Source organism: Mesoplodon mirus (assembly GCF_964341445.2).
Source record: "Mesoplodon mirus genome assembly, chromosome: 4".
Lineage (NCBI taxonomy): Eukaryota > Metazoa > Chordata > Mammalia > Artiodactyla > Ziphiidae > Mesoplodon > Mesoplodon mirus.
This window is the reverse complement of record NC_138979.1, coordinates 82,688,894-82,708,423: the sequence shown is the minus strand read 5'-3', so window position 1 is coordinate 82,708,423 and position 19,530 is coordinate 82,688,894. Positions and strand designations below refer to the sequence as shown.

Below are 19,530 nucleotides of genomic sequence, written 5' to 3'. Positions count from 1 at the left end.
GGGAGGGCAGAGGGCAGATGCCTGAAGCTAAGCAGCCTATTAAAAGTAGAATAGAAATCGACGAGAGGAAACCCAAGCACTTTTCTCTTTAGATAGCTATCAAACCACGCTTCGCTGCAGACTATGGGCTTGGGTATGGCTAGAGATCAAAGGCCCTCTTATGTGCAGTGACATTTGTGAGCACAGGGCTGAGTTATAAAACTCTTGAATGGAAGGTTTTGGCACTTGGAACAGCTTGGGATATAAAGGCAGGGTTTTTATAGAGGCGATTCACGGAACTGCTTATGCTGGTGGAGAATCCAGACTGTTATGACTCACTTGTCTCTTTATTGCTTTGGACCAAGAACTGTTGTTTCCTTTTAAGTCCCTCTGTAGGAGCTGAGCTACAGCCTAGGGCCAAGTAACTCTTTCAGGAAGACAGTGTGGCTTCAGTGAGTGTGAACAGGAAAATTCCTTTGTTGGGCTCTGGGTCAAGTGGACTGGTCAAGCCGAATAAGGATTTTATTTTTACCAGGGACTAAAATTTCTTTTGGAAACTGGCAGCATCCTTAATGCTTTTTTTAACTTTAGATAGGCTTTCCTTTTGTCTGTCTGCCATGTTCATTTTCTGAAAGCACAGGCTAAATTTGCGTGACTAGTAGAGGATAGAAGAATAACTTTGGAAAGTATAACTCAGAGTGTCTGGATTGCTACATATGGAACTAGGGATAGCAGAAGTGGTCATTTGGAGTCCAGTTTGCATTGCTAGGTCTCCTGGGAAAAACTGGGAAGAGGAATTTTGGACTGATGGTAAGACCCAGTGGTAGGCAGACTTCTAATGTTTTCCACCTCCTGGTACTTCCTCCTTTGTGTAATTTCCTCCTGGGCTAGTCCTCAAGACTAGAATATGAGGATATGAGAATATTCTCATAAATAGAATACGACAAGAGTAATGAGATGTTCCCGTGATTAGGTTACAAAAGACTGTGACTTCTACCTTGCTAGGACCATCTCTCTTGCTGCCACTTTCTCTCTCTCTCTCTTGCCCTTTCAGCTTGCATGCTCTGATGAAGCCAGATGCTGTGGTGGAGAGGAACACGTGACAAGGAAGCAAGGATGGCTTCTGCTCAACATCCTGAAAAGACCTGAGACACCTGGTCTGATATCTGTGAGGAACTGAATCCTGCTAACAACCACTGGGTGAGTTTGGGAGTACATACTGCCCCCGCTAAACCTTGAGTTGATGACTGCAGCTCCTCAGCTATCATCTTGACTTCTTGAGGGATGCCCTGGAAGCCAAGGACCCAGCTATGTGGTATCTAGATTCCTGACCCCTCGAAACTGAGATAATATATGTGTATTCTTTTAATCTGCTGAATTTGGGGATAATTTTTATTTCTTTATTTTTTAATTAATTTTTAATGTCTTTATTGGAGTATAATCACTTTACAATGCTGCATTAATTTCTCCTGTATAACAAAGTGAATCAGCCATATGTATACATATATCCCCATATCCCCAGGCTCTTTTTAATGCAGCAATAGATTAGTAATACACTAGTACTGTATTTAGATTGTGTTTTCTTTTCCTAGTGGTTTGAAATGCCACTGCTGTCAAGTTCCAAGTTACCATTTATATGGGGGTGGGTCTGTTGTCTGTTTCTAGGCTTCTTATTCTGTTCTCTTGACTTTTTTTTTTCATTCTTTCTTTTTTTTTGGTCTTGGTGCCTCTTCTATTTTCTTCACTTAATGTTATTTCATAGGAATTTGTGAGGAAACTTTAAAGGTTGCCAGAGGCGTCTGGACCATGGAGAACACAGCTGTAAGAACTGGGGTTTTGAGGGGCTTAGATTCCCAGTGAACTCACTAGGGATAGATCCAAAAGACAGAGACCACTCCAAACACTCTGGATTGACCCTCTTACTAGGCACGATGAGCAAACTTCATGGCTGGAGCTGTGAGTATGATTACATGTTCTTGGGAAAAAGCAAAAGGGAAGTTTAGCCTGTCTTAGTCATATTCCTCTACCTAAAAGTTTATCTAAGTTATTAAAATTTTCACTATAGCATAGATTATTAAAAATTAGACCATATAATAAAAGTGACAACATCCCTATTTATCAGAGTAGGAAATAAATTTAAAGAAATACAGATATTTCCTTTTTTTCCCTCCTAGGGTAATAGAATGTGAGACCAGAGAAATCTCTGAGATCATCTAGTATAGCTCTCCCACTTTACAAAAGGGCAGAGCAACCACATGCAGAGATACCGAAGACAGTCCCAGTTTATACCAGTTGTTCCAGAATAGCAATGAATATCACTTCCTTTCACTATCAAAATGTCTTGGTTTGGATAATAAATTATATGATCATCCTGCTGAGGAGGAAACTGAGATTTTTAGAAGTGAAGGGACTTTCTTCTTTACTTTTAAACTTTTTCATCGATTATAACTGAAAAATGTTGACAACAGATTTCTCCAACCCCTACCCTAGGAAGTACATCCAAATGTAAATACACTTAAAATATTTTTCTCATTAAGTATGACGTAAATTTGAGGTTTCAACTGATAAAACCCTTGGGAAAATAATTGTTATTTAATTGGTTTGAAGACACATAATGGAGTGACCAAATGATTGAAGTCCCAGCTAAACTAAACACTAGGGGTTATGTAATTTTCAATAGGTCATACAAATACTGTAGATAGTGTCATGAGAGCTAAATTTCAAGCTCCTTGATTGTTTATTGCTCTTTCTATGTTGTTTTCCTTTACAAGCTGTATGGTAGGTTTTGGCAAAATGCTAGACTGAGCTAATAGATACCCCCACCTACTATTGCAAATGCATAGAATAAAGGTGAAGAGCAATTTCTTATGAAGAACAACAACAAAAAAAAAACAAACCCAAACCCAAACCCAATTAATTATAAAGGAATAGGTTGATAAATCTAACTTCATTAATTAACATCTTCTAAGTATCAAAAGGCACCATTAAGAGAGTGAAAACACAGGCTACAGATGATAAAAGGCATTGGCCACACACCTAATTGACAAATGAGTTGTATCCAGAATTCTTATAAATCAATAAGAAAAAAGACAGCTCAATAGAAAAAGTTGACAAAAGCATTGAACAGGCACTTCAATAAAGAGGAAGCCAATTTCTCTGTCTCTCTCTTTCTCCCCTAATTCTAGATCTAAGTAAAGGGTGTGAAAATGTTGAGCATACTATTCTTTTCACGTATTGAAAAATTTCAAAAGAAAACATTGGGAAAAATAAAAATACAACAAACTCAAAGGAAAAAAAAAAAAAGATTACCAGATAGCAGAAATGAAGGGGTAATTCACAAGGGGAGCAATAGGTGTACCAGCCAATGCTACAGTGACTTAGGGATAGACCAGACTTTGATATGGGCCCCAGGAACTTGGGGTTAAGGACTGAACTCCCTTGCAGTGACAGGAAGCATGTGACACAAAGAACTAAACTGAACCTCTTGCATATAACCAGATGGCAGGGAGTGGCTGCTTTCTCCAAAAAAAGGGAACTAGAAAACTCCTCCTGTTATCCACAGTCCCCCCGCCCCCCCGCAAAAAAAGCAGCAAGGGAGCCTATCTGTGCCTGATATTCTGTGTAGAAAAAAAGTCTTCTGGGGCTTCCCTGGTGGCACAGTGGTTGAGAGTCTGCCTGCCGATGCAGGGGACACGGGTTTGAGCCCTGGTCTGGGAGGATCCCACATGCCGTGGAGCAGCTGGGCCCGTGAGCCACAATTACTGAGCCTGCGCATCTGGAGCCTGTGCTCCACAACAAGAGAGGCCGCGATAGTGGGAGGCCCGTGCACGGCGATGAAGAGTGGCCCACGCTTGTCACAACTAGAGAAAACCTTTGCACAGAAATGAAGACCCAACACAGCCATAAATAAATTAAAAAAAAAAAAGTCAGTCTCATAGTAAACACTTAGTAAACACAGTAAAAAAAAAAAAAAAGAAAAAAAAGTCTTCTGTTAAAAGTTAAACCCCATTCCTGTGCCACGTGTAAGTATTGAATCCAAATGTTCTCTAACTTCATTATAGATAGAATGGCCTAGACCAATGAACTCTCTAAAATAGTCAACAGAAACAAATGCAAACTACTCTGAAGGGATACTTTCATAACCTCAGGTGCATGAGATGTTCAGTAAGTATTAGCTCACAATATAAAATAACAACTCACATAAGGAAACCATCCACCATGTGGGGTGGTTGGTAGGCACAACATGAGGAAGGATTAGCACCCTAAGGGCTTAAAATCATGTACTCATCTGAGAGAGACGATAATATAAGGATCTTTAAAACAATCACATACATTTTAGAAAAAGAAATTAAAATGGAAGAAGAGTACAATATGAAAAATGGAAAGGTATATATCAAAAATAAGCAAATTAAACTTCTAATTATTAAAAATAGTCAATGGAATTAAAAAACCCTCTGTGGATGGGTGAAATAGTGAACGAAACACAGCTGAAAGAAAATTTCGTGAACTGGAAGATTTTTCTGAGGAAATTACCCAGAATGCCACATAAAAGGGTTATGAGATGAAAAAAAAATGAAAGAGAGGTTGTGATATGAGACTAGAATGATCATAGAATGAGATGCACCAACGTATGTCCAACTGAAGTTCCAGAAGGAGAGGAGAGAAAGGGATTGGGAAAAGTAATATTCAAAAAGATAATGACTGAGAATTTTCCAGAAGAGATGAATGACATGGCTAACTGGATGTGAAAATAAGACCATTTTTTAGTTTCTCCTGAGACCAAAAGATTAAGAACTGTTCAATAGGTCACAAGTATCACCCCGATTTTAAAGGTAGCTTCTTGGTCACAAATGTAGGACATGCTAATAGATTGCAAAACTGGTTTTGACAATATGAGCCAATTGCCTCCTTCAGATCTATATAAAAAGTTAAAGATGAAAAGGCTTAGAGAGGGAGTTTTTAGGAGAGAGTCATTGATATGCTATGTTCTTATGACCACTCAAAGAGAAGAAGCAGGAAGATGCTGCCCTCTCATTTTAAACCAAGAGAAAGTGACTTCAATGGTGGTATCTGGAAAGCTTGATATGTGTCTCCTGAAGCTGGAAGATTCTAGGGAAGATATATATCTCATGCCTGAAAAATCCAAAATCAAGAGACCATGGTTGGAGGTGCTCCTGACTGTCAGCAGAGTGACAAGCAGTGGTTACACTCCAGGGACAGAGCTGCATGTCCATTAATAGTGGGCAAGGATGCCTGCTTCTTGAGCCATGGAAAGGATGACTTGAATTTAAGTAAATTTATAGTTTTGATATTGTATTGGACTATCCTAAAATAATACAATTATTAAGTTATTATTTGAGATTCCATGTAGGAAAAGGGAAGGATCTGCAGAGAGAGTTTGAAGAGATTGGAAGAAAGAATAAGGTAGTTTTTTCTTATACATTTTTGGGTCTAGCTTAATGAAAACACTAGTTAAACATGAATCTTCAGATTGTAGAATCATTGCTGAGTCACAATTAAGATAAACTCAGTTCATGTTTACTGCATATTTTATTAAGATCACAAAGAGAAAACATTCCCTCTCTTGGAATATCATGTGCTTCCAAATGTGATACTTTGAGCACACACCACCTATGTGATTTTCCAGGCAAGAATGTATAACATGAATCTAGTGAAGAAACGTTAGAAGAACCCCCAAATGAGGAACATCCTATTTACAAATTGGGGAGGGGGATGTAATAAAACTTTCAATGTCATAAAAAATAAGGAAAGTCTATATAAAAAGTCCAGATTCATGGAGGTTAAAGATACAACACAACTAAATGCAATACCTGAGACTAGATTGGACTGTGTACTTTGGGGATAGGGGAGAGGATGCTATAAAGGATATTACTGAGTCAATTGAGAAAATCAGAATAAGAATGAAAGATTAAATAAAAATGTACAATTTTAAACTTACTAAAGTTGATAACTGTGCTGACAGTTATCTAAGACGATGTCTTTAAGGAAATGTGCATTGAAGTATTTAGGGGTAAAGAACATGATATGCATGACTTATCCTCAAATGATTCAGAAAAAAATTATGTGCTGTGTGTGTGAGTGTGTATGTGTGTATGTATGGGTATGGAGAGAGAACAAACAATAAAGCAGATAGAGTAAAAGATTAATCGTGGATGAAACTAGATAAATGGTGTATGAATATTTTTAGTACTATTTTTATTTTGCAAATTTTCTTTAAATTTGATACCATTTCCAAACGTTCAAAGAACAAAAACAAACAAACACAAAGTACCAGGGAGACAAAACAGGTCATCTACAAAGGCGAGTACATCAGTGGGGAGCAGGGTTCTCATCAGCAAAAGTAGAGGCCAGAGGCAATAGTACTGTATTTTCAAACTGCTAAAGGAATGCAATTTTCAGTCTAGTAATTCTTTTTTTTTTTGGCCTCACTGCGAGGCATGTGGGATCTTAGTTCCCTGACCAGGGATCGAACCCGTGCCCCCTGCAGTGGAAGCACAGCATCTTAACAACTGGACCACCAGGGAAGACCCTAGGTCTAGTAATTTTATCCAAGCTAAACTATCATTCAGGGGTGAGGGTGAAATAAAAAACATTTGAAAAGATAAAAACATTTAGATACTGATTAAAACAATCATTCACAGTTTCTTGCTGAAAGAACTACTAAAAGATGCACTTTAAGAAGAAGGAAATAGGGACTACCCTGGTGGTGCAGTGGTTAAGAATCCACCTGCCAATGCAGGGGACACGGGTTTGAGCCCCAGTCCAGGAAGATCCTATATGCTGTGGAGCAACTAAGCCCACGTGCCACAACTCCTGAAGCCCGAGTGCCTAGAGCCCGAGCTCCGCAACAGTAGAAGCCACTGCAATGAGAAGCCTGCACACTGCAACAAGAGTAGCCCCCGCTCGCCTGTGTGCTGCAACGAAGACCCAATGTACCCACAAATAAATAAATAAATAAATTTATTTTTAAAAAGAGAAGAAAATATAGTGCAGAAGAAAGAAGTAGGATGCAAGGCAGTTAGTAAACATGCAGACAAATATAAATAAACTTTGACTAAAAACAAAATTTTAAATGATTATATTTTGTGGTTAAAGATGTGGAACTAAAATTCTAGACAACAATAACATGGAAGGTGGGAGAGGATAATCCGGAACTAAAATAGTCTAATATCCTAATATTTTCTTTAGGTCAACTATGCATGTTAACAAATTAAGATAATAAATTGAAAGAAAAGAAATAGAATCTGTAACTCTCTAAATGGTTAAAGGAAACAGAGGAAATAAAGAAAACATGGTTATCCCCTTCCTCCCCTGCTCTGCAAAAAAAGGGAAGGAAAAGAAAAACATGGATAGAAAAAACACAAAATAAGAATGGTGGAAATAAATTCAAATATATTAGTAACACAGGAAATGTAAATATTCAAACAATAGAAAACCACATAGAAGTTAAAACAGACTAACCAGATCTATACGTATCAACACAAATAAATCTCAGAAACATTGTGCTGTGTAAAAAAAGATTCAAAAGGATATACACAGTATGGGACTACTTTGTAAATTACAAAATGATATAAAACAATGTTATATATTGTTTATGCATACAAACGTATGTAGCAAAATTGTGAATGGAGGAATACCTACCAATTTAGTGATTATCTCAGGAGAAAATGGGAGAGGGGAGGGATTAGAGGGAGAAAAGAGGGTGCTCCTAACTTTATCTGCAATTTTTTTCCTTAAACAATAACATCAACTCTGAAACAGTCATGACAAAAAGTTCACGTGTTACATCTGAGTTGTAGGTATGTGAGTGTCTGTTATATTTATTTCTGGACCTCTCTGTATTTTAAAAGTATGTAAGGAGTGAAAAAATTAAACACTAAACTCTATATTTTATATTTAATTACATTTTCCCAAGGACACAGAGAAGATACAGTCCTGCTCTCCCAGATGCTGGCTTAGGTAAGGATGTGGGTTATTCTTTGTTTTCCTCCCTTTCCAGATTCATGTTCTGCCCTGCTGAGTCCCGTGGACTGCATCACCCAGGCTCTCTTACCAGCTGGCTTTCAGTTTCAGCCAGCGAGAGCCAAGGTGGGGCAGGGAGATGAATGGTGGAGTAAAAAGAGGCCTGGGTGTTTCTCCTCTGCTGTCTTCCGGTTTGGGCGTCCTGTGGCTGTAGTTGCATCTTCCCATGTGTACCACTCCCACTAGACAGCCCTTCCTCCAGGGTTCCTTTCTCACTGGGCTCTTAATAACAGTATTTCCTCCTCTGGTCTCAAGAGGCCCTGGGGGTGGTATCTATCAGCTTCTCACCATTGCTAGGCTCTCGACACCTTACCAAGCCTTGTGTGTTCCCTTTACCATGAAGGAAACTCTGCGAGTAGTCCCTTTGTTAAAGTCTTTGCTTTTTTTTTTTTTTTTTTTCAAGTTTATAGAACATCTTTGCTGTAGATGAAAAGATTGATTGGATGATCTTCTCCATGTCTCCAGCCTATCTGCACCAAAACAACCTGTCTTGAGCATGTGTGGTTGACAACTAGATGGAAAGGAATTGGGGCTGACATACACAGGAAGATCTACTTTCTTAAAATCTCATGTCCCAAAGATATTATGATTCCTTGAGTGGTGTCAACTGTGTTTTATGATTTATTTATTCATCTACTCAATTTATTTTGATTGTGTGCTGCTCTGTACCAGGCACTGTGCCAAGAAATGGGGATACATTGTTGAACAAGAGGGAATCCTATCCTCAAGGAGCTTACAGTAGTCAGGGGAAGATACGCACATTTCTAGTACGATAAATGCTAGGAAAATGGAAGTAGAGAGTGCTATGGGGTACCCAGGAGGGTTATTCAACCCAGTCTTATACCATCAGGGAATGTTTCCCAAAGGAAATAACATCTAATCTGAGACCTGAAGGATAAATACTAGCTAGCCAGATTAAGGAGAACAACTGGTCAGAGGGAATGGGTTTTAGTTTTAAGGTATTCTAGGCAGAGAGAAAAACAACTTGGGCTAAGACCAGCAGGGAATAAAAAGCATTTGGGAGATTGAAAGTAATTTCTTGGGTTGATGTATAGATTGCATGGGAGATGGAGGGGGGGAGATGAAGCAGGAGAGGAAAGCAGAGGTCAGATCATGAAAGGCCTTATAAGGAAGGTGAAGTGTATGGGTGTTATTATGAGGACAATGAGGAACCATTAAATCTTTTCATGTAGACGGTGTATAGTAGAACTATGTTTGCATTTTAGAAAGCTTACCCTGAGGATGAACTTGAGATAAGACTAGTACTAGAAGGGGGTTCTCTTAAGAGTTTGCTGCAGTAATTGAAGCCAGAGATGATGAGGTGGACTTGGATGGAGACAGTGGGGCTGGAGAGACATGCCATGTCTCTAAGATGGTTTGAAGCAGGCAACCCAAACCTGGCATCCTGTTACATTCAGACAGTTGCTGTCATGATAGGGCAGCCCTGCAAAATGCAAGTTGTCATCTCCTTGTTTGATTTCAGCTAACTGTGAACTCCCTGGGGGCAGGGACTATTTTGTATTCATCTGTGTGTCTCTAGTACCTTGGAGATGCTCAGGGAAAGAATGTTCTTGAAGAAGTTTTTTTGATACAGTGGTTGCCCTCATGACTTTCCAGACCCAACTTTGTTAGGAAAGGTCAATGACAACCATGAAATCAAGGTCTAGAGCTATTTCAGCCTGCACATTAAGATGTGGACCCTTTAACTTGGTTCACTCTGCCCATTGAAATGTCCAGACTGGTTTTCCTGACTCAGTTCTCTTCTGCCATCTGCTGGGACAAGCATTTCATAACATACCAAAGTGAGATAACCAATGAAGCGAAGACTAAAAGCTTTGTGGGGGAAGCAGGGGACAATACCTGGACAACTTTACAATTTAATTGGAGAAATAAATGTTGTACCCAGACGACCTTCCATCTGCAGCTAATCTCAAGTATTTTCTATATCCCTTTCTATTTTTTTCATGCAGACTATCCGAAATATCTGTATTCTTCTTTAATTTTTGCAACAATCCTATGATAACAGCCATTGTTATTACTACTAGTTTTGAAACAAGGAAACAGAAGCGAAGGGATTTAAATAAGTGACTGAGTCAGGACTGATGCCTCCTTTACTTCTAGTTCCACTTTTCTCACAAAACTTCTTGATCAAAATAAGAGAGAGTTCAAAAGAGGCCGAGATGTGCTGTTGTCTGTGGCATGGAAAATGTGGGTCTGACATGGAGGCAGAGAAGGCTGGCAGCTCCTCAATGTTCTGCACTTAAAATGCCCAGTGTTGGGCTTCCCTGGTGGCGCAGTGGTTGAGAGTCCACCTGCCGATGCAGGGGGCATGGGTTCGTGCCCCGGTCCGGGAAGATCCCACATGCCGTGGAGCGGCTGGGCCCGTGAGCCATGGCCACTGAGCCTGTGCGTCCGGAGCCTGTGCTCCGCAATGGGAGAGGCCACAACAGTGAGAGGCCTGCGTACTGCAGAAAAAAAAAAAAAAGCTACAAGGGTATATTGTACAACACGGGGAATATAGCCAATATTTTACAATAACTTTAAAAACTGTGAATCACTACATTTTACACCTGTAACATAATATTGTACAGCAACTATACTTCAGTTTAAAAAAAGACAAAGACACTAGCGCACCATCCTTTTCTCATCTAAACTTGTTATTCGTATATAAATACATGCTTATATAAATGCATAAATATATTCTTGGAGTTAAAAAACCCAAACATTCAGGGAAAGCTAAAATTCTCCTTTACTTTCGCCAAAGATATTGTCAGTGGTAAGCTTCCAGATCTTTTTCTATGTGTTTACATAAACATGTGTGTTGCCATGGGAACATGGTGTATTGTTTGGTGTTTTATTCCCATATGAATGATATCTAGCTGTACTGCCTTACCTCTCCAACTGAGGGTTCCACACTCTCCTGACTCACTGGGATGTGGCCCTCCTGGGGCTCCACCTTATTACCTACTGACAGTCATCCTCTGCCCAGCCCTCTCACACTAAGCCTCCAGGCTGGGAGCTCTCTAGAGCTTGTACCCAGCTTCACAATAGCTTTCTTTCATTCTTTTTTAAATTGGGGTAAAATATACATGGGACAGATTTATTATTTTAACCATTTTTAAGTGTGCAGTTCAGTGGCATTAAGTGCATTCACATTGTTGTGCAACTATCACCACCATCCATCTCCAGGACTTTTTCATCTTCTTGAACTGAAACTCCACTGATTAAACAACTCCCCATCTCCCCTGCCTCCATCTCCTAGCTACCAGCATTCTACTTCCTGTCTCTATGAATTTGATGACTCTAGGGACCTATATACTTGGAATCGTATAGTATTTGTCCTTTTATGTTTGACTTATTTCACTTAGCATAGAGTCCTCAAGGTTCGTCCATGCTGTAACATGTGCCAGGATTTTATTCCTTTTTTAAGGCTAAACAATATCCCATTATATGTATATACCACATTTTGTTTATCCATTCATCTATTGATGGACACTTAGGTTGTTTACTCTTTTTGGCTATTGTGAATAATGCTGCTATAAGTATGTGTGTATAAATATCTGAGTCCCTGCTCTCAATTCTTGTGGGTATTTGCCCAAAAGTGGTGCAAAAGCCTTCTGAGCATATTTCAGTCTGTAGCTTCCTTCTTTACCAAGTTACCCACCCACCAAGGGTACCCCTCTTTGCTTTCTAGGATAGCTATGGCCTTAAACACGTTTTTCCATTTCTAAAGATTTTGGGCAGGAGAGAGGTCATTCTCAAATTCCTGTACTTCAAATCTCAGTTCAAAAGTCCCCACTCCTGCTAAGTCTTCCCTCATCCATTCCTAATGCACTGAGTTTCCTTCTCCTTTGTGCTGTCTTAGCACTGTGTCCTCCTATGGAACAGTATTGTCACTATTTGTTTATAGCGCCGTCTTCCTCACAAGACTGTGAAGGGGAAGATTGTCTCTTTTTAATCTTTAATCTGGTGTATTGCATATAGTGGTCAGTGTCTGTTTTTAGATTTTTAAAATTAATTAAAAATATCTTTAATAATTATATACAGTTACAAATTCAAACAACAAATAAAAGGTTTATAAGCCTTAACCCACCCCTCCCCGTCTTGATACTAATCTCCAGAAGGAAACAACTCTCTTTCTTCTTCTTTTTTTAAAATATTTACTTATTTTTTGGCTGGACTGCGTCTTAGTTTTGGCCGTGGACTCAGTAGTTGCAGCGCACAGGCTTAGTTGCCCTGCAGCATGTGGGATCTTAGTTCCCCGACCAGGGCTTGGACTGGTGTCCCCTGCATTGTAAGATGGGTTCCTAACCACTGGACCACCAGGGAAGTCCCTGTTTCAATTTTTAGTTCTCTGAGTGTTAATTTGGTTCTCTAAATAATAGACTTGTACCACTACACCATCCATCCTATGGAGTATTGTTTCTTGGTTTCTGCTTTGGTAGTATTTAGTTCACCTATATGAGAACTTAGTTCACCTCTACCGTCACCCACCTTTCCTGCCTCCATTGGTTCTAGTCCTTCACCCCCTCCCTATCTCCATGCCCACTGCCATGGGGCTCTGCAGATCCTCCCACCTCTACTCTTCACCCTCTGACTTTGGGTTCAGCCACATGGTGTCCTTTGGCTAATGGGATGTTCGCAGACATGATGTGCGCAGGGATTAGAAAAGTGCTTGTGCAGTAGGGTTTGCCCTCAAGTACCTCTGTCAGCACCTTGCTAGCCTGCTGGTCTCAGAAGGATAAAAGATGTGGGGCAAAGCTCTCCCAGTTGACTCGTAGACCCACAGAGGGAAGCAAAACCATCTAGCCAGACCCAGCTTAGATCAGCTGAAATCTGGCTCACCTGCAAATGAGTAAGTGATAATAAATGATGATTGTATTAAGCCACTGAGTTTTGGGGTGATATGTTACGCAGCAGTAGCTAACTCCCACACACTACTATCTATCTTCCCTGCCCCCTCCTCCCCTTCCAGTTATACCATCATTTTTCCCCTCTATTGTTTTCATTTTAACCTCTTTCATTCCATTAATTGCTAATGGTATCACTTTTCTTCCCATATTGTACAAGTATATTCTCACTCCTCTTCCTTCTACCTCCACTCACCTCTTCCTGACTCCTGATTTCCATCAGCTACACCTTAGCTTTTAAACTGTGAGGCTTGATTTCATAAACACTGAGTCTGTTATAGAAATTTTGGACACTTGCCACTTTCTAAGTCCATTATGTTCCTATGGAGTAAAATTGAGAAAAGATTATTTTAGAGCAAACCCATGATTTACTATGGACTAGCTTGATGTGTTTTCCTTCCTTGCAACCAAATGATCCCAGATTAACATATCCCCAGTCCCATCAAAGCTCAAGGAGGAGGAGGAGGAGGAGGAGAAGGGTTAAACGTCAGGATGAGATTTCTTTGCATTGGGTTTTGTTGGGCTATTAGAGGAGATAAGAAATAGAATATTTCCTCTGTGACAACTCTTTCTACTGCCACACGCATTTGTACTAGTAGCAGCTGGCTAGGTCACATCAATTTAATAAAACCACCATACTTTACAAAGCTCTAGCTTAATTAATAAAGATAAATTAAACCAAGTTGGGCATTGTGCCCAGAAAATCAGTATGACATAGAATAGTAAGAAGAGTACTATTTATTGATACATTTTGCTATCAATTTTTACGAGACTCAATGAGAAATTGGAGGTGAAAAATGCATAGATATTTTGTAAGGTTTGGGCTAGAGACGATGATGTCTGAAACTGAGATTTTCAGTTGGTAGGGATGCTTTCCTTGGGTTGGTGGAATCTCTTAGGTCTTTCCTGACCCCTCCACACCTACATTGGTCAGAGAAAGTAATGAGAGACTCCTCCCTTCCCTTTGGAGGTCATCGGTGACTTTCATTTCCCCCATATTCTCTGGAATCATGAAGAGAACCTGGGTTGGGGAGTAGAGTGTTTTAGGTTTGAACAGCCAATTTAGCACATCTTGGCAAGTGTAAACTTGGGCAAGTTTCTTAACTTTTCCAAGTTTATGGTTCCTCCAAATAATGAAAATAAGTACACATCTTATATAAGTTTTGCTGTGAAGAGTAGATGAGGTGACATTCAAAGAACCTCACATGCCTGAATCACAGAGGATATATAGCAGAAGGCAGCTGCCTTTGTTATTTTTCTTCTTATTCATCAGCTTGAGATGTATCATTTATTTTAACATTTAACATAAGTCATCCATTAACCCATAATGCCTCCACTGAGAATGTATTTTTTTCTTTTCCTGCTATTCTCTCTCCTCATCTCGCCAGGGATACTCCATGATTCCTGGATACTATCATCTTTAGCCAGGATTTTTGGTTGTTGTTACCAGTCTTGCCACACAGTGTCACTGTTGAAACAGGCAATCTGGCCACTGGGTGACATCCTCCTGGCCAATGCCCAGCGATCTTAGGGAATGAAGCAGGAACCTCCAAGAAATACAGTGATCTGAGAGCAGCTGCTGTATTCCATTTCACCCTCCTGGAGAGATCGCCTCTATTTAAGTACTTCTTGTGATGGACAATAGCTGTAAGACCATTGTGTGTGCAGAAGGGACCCTCAAACATGTGCATCCTGTCCGTGGCTGGGGCTCAGCCTTGCTGCCTAGTTTAAGTCTCTGATCTTAGAGTGACACATCCAGAAGCTCTATGGTAGACGGCTTCTTGCCTTGTGGTCTGCTACTGTCATGCTCAAGTGATTAGCATCTCATCCCTGGCAATGTTGACTTGTAGACTCCTGCTACAAAGAGTCCCTTGTAGGAGAGCTAGCCATGATCAAAGTTGTAAAACTCTTCCCTCTTTGGCTACATCTCTGCCCAGATGAGTTCCTTGGACCTGGCTGTTTCTGCCCACACTCATGTGAAGTGGGCTGGGATAATAGGGAGACAGGGTTAAAGGAATCCTGAATTAACATCTGTTAACTCCTGTCTCTAAAGTGAGATCTCAGGTCTTTAAATGTACTGAGGGTGCTTGTCATGGGAAGGATGTCCATGAAGAGATGCCCAAGACAAATAGTTTAATCCAGAAAACAAGCTGCCAAACTAAGTGTATAACATGATCCCATTTTGTCTGTTTTTCTTTCACATTTCTTTACTATCTGAATTTATTTTTATAAAGTGTATGCATGATTTTGCACATAGTAAAAAAAAATAAAGATAAAAAGACACACGCCCTATATTGCTGGCATATTGGTCAGGAATAGAGCCTTCAACTGAAGGAAAAAGTAGGGGGATAACGCAGCATCTCTCTAAGGATTGCTTTTGGAAACATTCGAAAGGTTGTATTATCAAAACTATTTTTAAAATGATGAACACAAAGTAAATCCATAAGGTGACGTAAAAGCATATTGTAAACTAGGCTTTACTTCCTGAAAATGATTCTAAAACAAGCAAAACAATATTAAGGTCTTACAGTAACCACACCCTAAAAGCAACAGCAGAATCATACAAGAGCAGATGGTGTTTCTGCCTACTTGTGGCCAAGAAAATTTTCCATGCCTTCTCCTCCTATAGGCTTCCTTTTTCTGTTTTCACTTTTTTTTTTTTTTTTTGCGGTACACGGGCCTCTCACCGTTGTGGCCTCTCCCATTGCGGAGCACAGGCTCCGGATGCGCAGGCTCAGCGGCCATGGCTCACGGGCCCAGCCGCTCCGCGGCATATGGGATCCTCCTGGACCGGGGCACGAACCCATGCCCCCTGCATCGGCAGGCGGACTCTCAACCACTGCGCCACCAGGGAAGCCCTGTTTTCACTTTTGATTAATTGGTAGGTGGCTATATTCTTCCCATTGGATAATGCCTCCATGATGTCCAGTATCTGGGTAGCATCCATTATTCTGTTAGCTATTAAGAACTGAGGAGATGAGGGAAATTGACATTTAATGTGTACTACTGGGTGTTCAGCACTGGACCAGTGACTTTATTGCCCTCACGATCCAAAGGCCTTGGGTCCAAGAGGGGTTAAGGGCAAATCCAAAGGGGCTGACTTTTCCCCCTATAGTTCGTATTTTTAAATAGACTTCATTTTTTAGAGCAGTTTTAGTTTGCAGCACAACTGAGAGGAAGGTACAGAGATTTCCCACATGCCCCTGGCCGCCACAGATGTATAGCTTCCCTATTATCAACAACCCCCATCAGAGTGGTACATTTGTTACAACTGATGAACCTACTTTGACACATCATAATCACTCAAAGTCCATAGGTTACATTAGGGTTCACTCTTGCTGTTGTACGTTCTATGGGTTTGGACACATGTATAATGACATGTATCTACCATTACAGTATCATACAGAGTAGTTTCTTTGCCCTAAAAATCCTCTATGCTCTGCCTTTCATCCCTTCCCCCGCCTCAGCCCCTGACAACCACTGATCTTTTTAATGTCTCCATAGTTATCTTTTCTAGTATGTCACATAGTTGGAATCATGCAGTATGTATCCTTTTCAGATTGGCTTCTTTCACTTAGTAACATGCATTTAAGTTTCCTCCATGGTTTTCATGGCTGATAGTTTATTCCTTTTAGTGCTGAATTATATTCCATTGTCTGGACGTACCACAGTTTATCTATCTAGTCACCTGCTGAAGGACATCTGGGTTGCTTCCAAGTTTTGGCAATTATGAATAAAGCTGCTGCTATAAACATCCATGTGCAGGTTTTTGTGTAGACACATTTTCAACTCCTTTGGATAAATAGCAAGCAGTAGATGCTGGCTTTTGGCCCTTGCCTCCTGCATCTGTGCACTTGAGAACTACAAATATGTATACTGCTTTTATTAAAAGGGCAAATAGAAATTTGTCCATACATAAAGTCTCCTTTAGCTGCGTATGGTTTCTGTATTAATTTGGGTGGTATTGGCTCCTGCAACAGATTAACACTGATTTTCAGTGGATTAACACAATAAAAACATATTTCTCAGTTCCCAGTCCAAACTGGTTGGAAAGCTTCCCATGTGGTTATTCAGGGTCCTGGTTCCTTCCATCTCCACCAGGTGCCCAGAGTTCTTTTCGTTCAGCTGATGGCATGGGGAGAGGGATTGGGTGGAAGTCACATGTGTGTCTGAATCACTTTAACCTGCAGGAGACAACATCACTTCTGCTCCTACCTCCTAGGTAAGAACTAGTCCTGTCTAGAAACTAGGGAATGTAGTGCTTCCTGGACAGACACTTCCCCACAAAAACTCTGCACTCCAGAGGGGGATCACACATCTTTCATGGTCACCCAATTCTCTACCACAGGTATACTCACGACTCAGATACATGATTCTGGATTCTGGAAAAATCAAGTATTTAATCTCATCAGTCATTTTCCAACTAGCAATGAATGGCAAAAAAGACAGGTCATTTGGAGTTAACTCAGGGCGGAGGTCGAGATTCAGATCAGTCGTACTGGAACTCCGGTCTTGAACTTATGCAAGCCATTGATTGGCAGATGTGATATCCCCTGAGCAGAGTGGTCAGAGAGCATGTGGAAGCACATGTATCTGTCAGCAAATTCTTTGGATGGGTAAAAATCTTCCATGGATTGCAAAGAATGTCAAGTGTAATGTGTACTTCTAAAGGTTATTAGTAAAACTAAACACCCCTTTGTGTAAGAAGTAGCTACACCTCTAAAACGCTGTTACTGGAATTTCTAATGGGTTCAGCCATTTGGAGAACAAAATGGTATCATATCTTAAAGTTGAAAACCCGGGCATCTTATGACCCAGCCATTCCATCATTACCATGGATAAGGATTTATTTTCCAGTCAATAACCCCAGACAGCTAAATAGTGCAAAGAACGGCATATAGAAATGACTCCCAGTGGTTTCATTTTTTGACAAGATGACATCTGAAGAGCAGGAAAAAATTGACCAAGTTCTTATGAGAAAGAAATTGATTCTTTTGGAATGCTGCTGTCAGCAGGGGAAAATGCACATCGGCAGCAAGTTTCAAAATGATGGAGACCGTCATGCTGTTTGCCTCACAGACTTTCTCAGAGCGAGTCTACCTGAGAGTCAGAATTTGAACAGGTAGAAATATCTGTGCAAAGAAGCATCAGTGAAGTATTATATCAGGTAGTTCTTACGAGTGGGTGGGCTAATACATGAGAAGGAATAATAAATTTGACAGTAACATTTTAACTAGTTTTTTTTTTTTAATTAACAAGTATTGATTCAGGGACAATGGAAACGTTATAGGATTTTTCAGTTGTAGGAGAAGTGGAGATTTAGAGATAATTATTTGCTTTGCAGACTAACTATTCAAGTAATATGATAGAAGCATGGGTGATCACCATAGTGGCATATGTAGTAAATTTTCTTTTATATGGTCACTTATCTGAGGACCTCAGCTCTTCAGAAGGATACGCTGGAAATATAAAATATATATAAAATAAAACAGGCCTCTGAGCAAAAAACATGTTACAGGCTTCATGCGCTAAAGTTCACACATTGTACTCAGAGTGGTTTCCTCACAATACTACTTGAGTTTATCTAATTTAACTTTGTGTTTTTGTCTAGAAAGCCTGGCTGTCTGTTTCCTCCTTTAAACAGCATTGTGAAACACATTAGAGGTATAGGGGTGTGTGTGTATGTACACGCCTAAAAAGTGGTTCTTAACTGGGGGTGATTTTGCCTCTCCCTCCACCAGGTGACATTTGACAATGTCTGGAGACATTTATTTAAATTGAAGTATAGTTGATTTACAATATTGCGTTAGTTCAGGTGTACAGCATAGAGATTCCGTTTTTTTTTTCAGGTTATATTCCTTTATAGTTTATTATAAGATATTGAATATAATTCCCTGTGCTATACAATAACTCCTTGTTATGTATCTATTTTATGTATAGTAGTTTGTACCTGTTAATACCATACTCCTAATTTATCCTCCCCCCTTCCTTTCCCTTTTCATAACCATAAGTTTGTTTTCTATGTCTGCGAGTCTGTTTCTGTTTTGTATATAGATTTATTTATATTATTCTTTAGATTCCACATATAAGTGATATCATATAGTATTTGTCTTTCTCTGTCTGACTTACTTCATTGAGAATAATATTCTCTAGGTCCATCCACGTTGTTGCAAATGATAATATTTCATTCTATTTTATGGCTGAGTATTCCATTGTATATACCACATCTTTAAAAAAATTTTTATTGGAGTATAGTTGCTTTACAATGTTGTGTTAGTTTCTACTGTTCAGCAAAGTGAATCAGCTATATGTATACATATATCCCCTCTTTTTTGGATTTCCTTCCCAGTTAGGTCACCGTAGAGCACTGAATAGAGCTTCCTGTGCTATACAGGAGGTTCTCATTAGTTATCTATTTTATACGTAGTATCAATAGTATATATATGTCAATCCCAATCTTCCAATTCATTCCACTCCCCTTTCCTGCTTGGTATCCATACGTTTGTTCTCTACATCTGTGGCTCTATTTCTGATTGTAAATAAGATCGTCTATACCAATTTTTTCAGATTCCACATATATGTGTTAATATACAATATT

At 39.8% G+C, this 19,530-nt stretch overlaps 1 long non-coding RNA gene across 1 annotated transcript; it reads left to right on the top strand.

The window, feature by feature from the left end:
- The first annotated feature begins 403 nt into the window (after positions 1–403).
- On the top strand, positions 404–9,258 carry LOC309803143. The gene is made up of 4 exons (XR_014293907.1): positions 404–789; positions 1,034–1,179; positions 7,916–7,959; positions 8,426–9,258. It is a non-coding gene; the product is annotated as an uncharacterized lncRNA (long non-coding RNA).
- Positions 9,259–19,530: the final 10,272 nt, after the last annotated feature.